Consider the following 5,863-nt stretch of genomic DNA (forward strand, 5'->3'; position numbering starts at 1 on the left):
TTTTGTCACCAAGAAAGGCAGGATTACATTTTCTTCCAGATTGAGTTGGTGCAGGGTATTCTTGGTTATCAAAATACTCATAGCTTTGGGACTTTGAAATAGTAAATATTCATGATGTGTGAGAAAGCATGATACATAACTATACCATCTTAATTACATAAAAATGGAAGCTTAGTTGTGTAGATACACAGGACTTAGAAGGACATGTCAGACTAAACTACTTGTGATTATGGATGGCTTTGTTCTTTGCTTGTGTTTTTCAGTTTCCTATATATGCACATGTTAACTTAAAAAAAAAATAAAGCCTAAAAAAAATAAAAAATTATCCACAAAGTTTATACCCAGATGGCTTCACTGATGAATTCTTCCCCCAGTTTTATTGATATAATTTAAATATAATATTATATAAGTTTGTATACACATTGGTATCATGTATGTATATATTGTGAAATGATTACCATTCCCTGGTGAAATCTACCAAATATTTTAAAAGGAATTAAAAAAATAAATAAATAAAAAGGAATTAACACTAACCCATTATAAATTTTTCCAGGATATAAAAAAAGGATTGAATTCTTCCCATTTTATTCTCTGACACCAATATTAACTGATACCAAAACCAGACAAATACATCTCAAGAAATAAAAACTACACCAAGACCCTTATCAGAGCATCACTTCTCCAGAGATAAGCAATAAAGGAAGCTATTCTTTGTCTTATGTTTACACACTGCTGGGGTCCAACCCCAGCAGGTCAAGGGGTCCCCAAAGGTGTGGACGGAGTCGGCGAAGAAGGAATGACATGGAGACAGCGTTCAGTTGATCAGCAGCCTTGCCAGGATCTCTAGCCACAATCTCCAGCCAAGTACTGTGTCCATGTTCTCTTGCTAGGTTCTCCAGCCAGGTTCTCCAGGTTCTCCAGCCAGGTTCTGTAGCCATGCTCTCACACTAGGTTCTCCAGCCCGCAAGACAAAGTAATGACATTATGTAGTTTAAGCATGATTGTTTGTAGTTAAAGAGATTAATTACCCACCTGGCACTTAGTGAAGGGGTTTTATTCCCTCCCTAACTTCAGGGGAAAATCTCTACCTGGGGAAACAACCTTTCTCGGAGAGGTGACCTTGGTTAAAACACACAGTGCCAAGAAGGTGAGCAAACATATTAAGAACAGTATGCCATATATGCCAGGTCCCTTGAAACAGCAAGGATGGACCGGCTCCCGGCAACACACCAAATGAAGTCCACATGGTGATAAATATTCCTGATTACAGGGTTCAAATCTTCCAGAATTGGATGACCCTGGACATGCACAATCTTGGGAGAAAGGTCAGAAAGATCTCCTGTTTCCATGTTACCATGAACATCAGCCTGGGACTTTTGGACCTATAAACCCTATTTTGAATACAACTTACAACTTGCTGTTTAAAATTTTCAAAGAAATTAGTTTGGTATTTCCAGGTCTCTTCATTCATTTGGGAGATGAAGTAGAATTTGATTGTTAGGAGTCCAATCCAGATATCCAGGATTTCATGAAACAGAAAGGCTTTGGCAAAGATTTTAGAAAACCAGAGTCTTTCTGTGTTCAAAAGCTGTTGGACATTATTTCAACTCTAAAGAAGGGATCCATAGTCTGGCAAGGGGGTTTTGCTGATAAAGTGAAGCTTCAGCAAAGTACTGTAGTTCAAGTATAGAAACAGGAAGGGATGCTAATGAATTAAGTGTAATCAGAGCAACTGTCTTACCTGTGATCCTTTCTGTTCTGTGGTACTTAGATTGCATCAGTTATGGACAAGATTGGATAAATTACTATAGAATTAAATCTCTTAATTTTTTTAAATGTCTACCAGTTTAAATATATATTTCATTTGCAGTTAGTAATGAAATGTACTAAATATTCTCCCTCCCACTTATAAGTGTAGATGTAGAAATCCTCAACGAAATACCAGCAAACTAACACCTCTACCTGAAAAAGACAGCTACAAAAAACACCTACAGCTTACATACTCAGTGTTGAAGGACTGAATGCCTTCCTCCTAAGATCATCCACTTAGAACATCCTCCTAAGATATCCATGGCTGCCACTTCTACTCAGTGTTGTACTGGAGATTCTACCTAGAGTAATTGGGGGAATGTGGGGATAAAAGATTGGAAAGAAATAAAGTAAAACCATCTTTACTTGCAGATAACATAATTTTTATGTTGAAAATCCTAAGAAATCCACTAAAAAAACTATATCATAAAAGGTCTGTGGTTGTCACGCCGTAACAGTGGAATGACCAAACAACCGGTCACCAGAAGGTGCTGGAGCACCTCTCAGGCCTGCTCCACCACCCCCCCCCCCCACCCAGGGCATTCGAGGCATCGCGGGGCAGGGTGGCAGCAGCGTCTGTGGAGTGTGCGAGGTATTGCAGAGTGGCGGACATGGCCCTGATGCAGACTAGGCCTAGGGGACCCTATATGCTCACAATTTAATCATGCGCTAGGCCTCTAGTTAGAACTAATAAATGAGCTCATTAAAGTTGCAAGATGCAACTTTATTTCTATATAGTACTACTGAGAAACATATATTTCTATATAATGCTACTGAGAAAACAAAAAAGGAAATTAAGAAAATAATTCTGGCCAGATAGCTCAGTTGGTTGGAGCATCATCCAGATACACCAAGATTGTGGAATCAATCCCTGGTCAGGGCTCATGCAAGAGTCATGAATGCATAAATGAGTGGAACAACAAGTCTATGTCTCTCTCTTTCTCTGTCTCTCCTCCTCCTCCTCTTCCTCTCCTCTCTCTCTAAAGTCAACCAATAAATAAAACTTGTAAGAAAAGCAAATAATTCCATTTAAATGGAATAAAATATAAAGTACTTAGGAATACATTTAATAAAAGTGCAAAATGTATACTCCAAAAAACTCAAGACATTGTTCAAAGAAATGCAAGGAAAACTAAATAAATGAAAATGTATTCCATGTTCTTAAATTGGAAGACTTAATATTGCTAAAATGGCAATGCTCCCCAAATTGATCTATGGATTCAACACCATCCATCCCAGAATGCCAGCTGGCTATTTTGTGGCAATTGACAAACATCATAAAATTCATATGGAAACTCAAGTGACCCATTATGCTCAAAATAATCTTGAAAAAGAAGAGCCAAGTTAGATGACTCATACCTCCTGATTTCACAACTTATTCTGAAGCAAGAATAAGTTGTAAGCTAGCCATGTTGATCAATGGAAAGTCCAGAAAAAAAACCATGTATAAATGGGTCAATTGTTTTCAACAAGGATGCCATAACAATTCTATGGGAAAACAACAGTCTTTTCAAGAAATGGTGCTGGGACAACTGAATAGCCACACACAAAAGAATAAAGTGGATGCTTACCTCACACTATATACAAATATTAAATCAAAATTGACTAAAGATCTAATATAAGAGCCAAAACTATGAAACCCTTAGAACAGTGGTTCTCAACCTTCCTAATGCCGCGACCCTTTAATACAGTTCCTTATGTTGTGGTGACCCCCAACCATAAAATTATTTTCGTTGCTACTTCATAACTGTAATTTTGCTACTGTTATGAATCATAATGTAAATATCTGATATGCAGGATGTATTTTCATTGTTATAAATTATGTTATCAACATAATTAAAGTATAGTGATTAATCACGAAAACAATATGTAATTATATATGTGTTTTCCGATGGTCTTAGGCGATCCCTGTGAAAGGGTCGTTTGACCCCTAAAGGGGTCGTGACCCACAGGTTGAGAACAACTGCCTTAGAAGAAAACATAGGGGTAAATCTTTATGACCTTGAATTTGGCAATGAATTCTTGGATATGACACCAAAAGCACAAGCAACAAAAGAAATAGATAAATTGGACTTCATCTAAATTTATTTTTTTTTTCAAATTTTATTTTTTATTACAAAGGGTATTACATATGTGTCCATTTTTTTCCCCGCCATAGACAGTCACCTAGCCTCCCCTATTCCCCAGTGTCTTATGTCCATTGGTTAGGCTTATATGCATGCATACAAGTCCTTTGGTTGATCTCTTACCCCCCTCCCTCCCGCCCCCAAACCCTCCCCGGCCTTCCCGATGCAGTTTGACACTCTGTTTGAGGCAGCTCTGCCTCTGTATCTATTATTGTTCAAAAGTTTATAATGGTCTCAATTATCCATGAATAAGTGAGATCATGTGGTATTTTTCTTTCATTGACTGGCTTATTTCACTTAGCATAATGCTCTCCAGTTCCATCCATGCCGTTGCAAATGGTAAGAGTTCCTTCCTTTTTAGAGCAGCATAGTATTCCATCGTGTAGATGTACCACTGTTTTCTAATCCATTCATCTACTGATGGGCACTTAGGCTGTTTCCAGATCTTAGCTATGGTGAATTGTGCTGCTATGAACATAGGAGTGCATATATCCTTTCTGGTTGGTGTTTCTGGTTTCTTGGGATATATTCCTAGGAGTGGGATCACAGGGTCAAATGGGAGTTCCATTTGTAGCTTTTTGAGGAAACTCCATACTGTCTTCCATAGTGGCTGCACCAGACTGCATTCCCACCAGCAGTGCACAAGTGTTCCTTTTTCTCCACATCCTCTCCAGCCCTTGTCGTTTGTTGATTTGTTGATGATAGCCAGTCTGACAGGTGTGAGATGGTACCTCATTGTTGTTTTGATTTGCATCTCTCGGATGATTAGTGACTTTGAGCATGTTTTCATATGTCTCTTGGCTTTCTGAATGTCCTCTTTTGCAAGGTGTCTATTTAGGTCCTTTGCCCATTTTTTGATTGGATTGTTTATCTTCCTTTTGTTAAGTTGTGTGAGTTCCCTATAAATTTTGGAGATTAAGCCCTTATCAGATATGACGTTGGCAAATATGTTTTCCCACACAGTGGGTTTTCTCGTTGTTTTGTTGATGGTTTCTTTTGCTGTGCAGAAGCTTTTTATTTTGATGTAGTCCCATTTGTTCATTTTCTCTTTAGTTTCAAGTGTCCTAGGAGCTGTATCAGTGAAGAAATTGCTTCGGCATATGTCTGGGATTTTGTCGCCTTTGGATTCTTCTAGAATTTTTATGGTTTCCTGTCGTACATTTATGGACTTCATCTAAATTTAAAACTTTTGTGCTTTATAAAAAAAGACAATGTGTAGACTGGGGAAAATATTTGCAAATCATATATCTGACAAAGGACTTGTATCTAGAATTATATAAGGAGTTCTTACAAGAGAAACCAAGATGGCTGCATAGGTAAACACCGGAGATTGCTGCCTCACACAACCACTTCAAAAATACAACTAAAAGACGGAATGGGCATCATCTAGAACCACAGGAAGGCTGGCTGAGTGGAAATTCTAAACTAGAAGGAAAGAGAAAAGCATACTGAGACTCAGAGGAGCTGTGGTGCAGAAGTAAAATACAAAGGTGCGGAGGTGCATGTGGAGCGGGCTGGCAGCTGAGGGCACGGTTGTCCGTTTTAGTCGGGAGGGAGTCTCAGGCTCTGAGCTCCAGTTCTGGGTGAGTCTCTGGGGACCCAGACTCAAACGGGAGAAGCAGGACTGTCTGGCATCGGTCAGAACTTGAGGGCAGCTTTCTCTCTGAGGTACTTGCTGAGGTTGCTGGAACACTGAGAGGCAGAGCCTCTGGGGACGGGACTGAGAGCAGCCATAACTGCTCACTCCGCCAGCCCTGTTGATCCCCTGGGACCCACCCTGCCCAAGCCCCGCATAGAGGCATTTGCTGGATAGCCTTAGGCAAAGGTTAGATTAGCACCTCCCTAGAGGACAGAAGTTCTCCCACTGCAGACACAGCTGATTCTCACAGCCAGTTGGCCTGGAGGTCAAATCCCCCCCCCCCCCCCCG

At 39.7% G+C, this 5,863-nt stretch overlaps 1 pseudogene; it reads left to right on the top strand.

Annotated features, from left to right (window-relative positions):
• The first annotated feature begins 658 nt into the window (after positions 1 to 658).
• Positions 659 to 1,953, top strand: LOC107185115 (annotated as a pseudogene).
• The last annotated feature ends 3,910 nt before the right edge of the window (positions 1,954 to 5,863 follow it).

This window comes from Myotis davidii, unplaced genomic scaffold (assembly GCF_000327345.1).
Source record: "Myotis davidii unplaced genomic scaffold, ASM32734v1 scaffold2149, whole genome shotgun sequence".
Lineage (NCBI taxonomy): Eukaryota > Metazoa > Chordata > Mammalia > Chiroptera > Vespertilionidae > Myotis > Myotis davidii.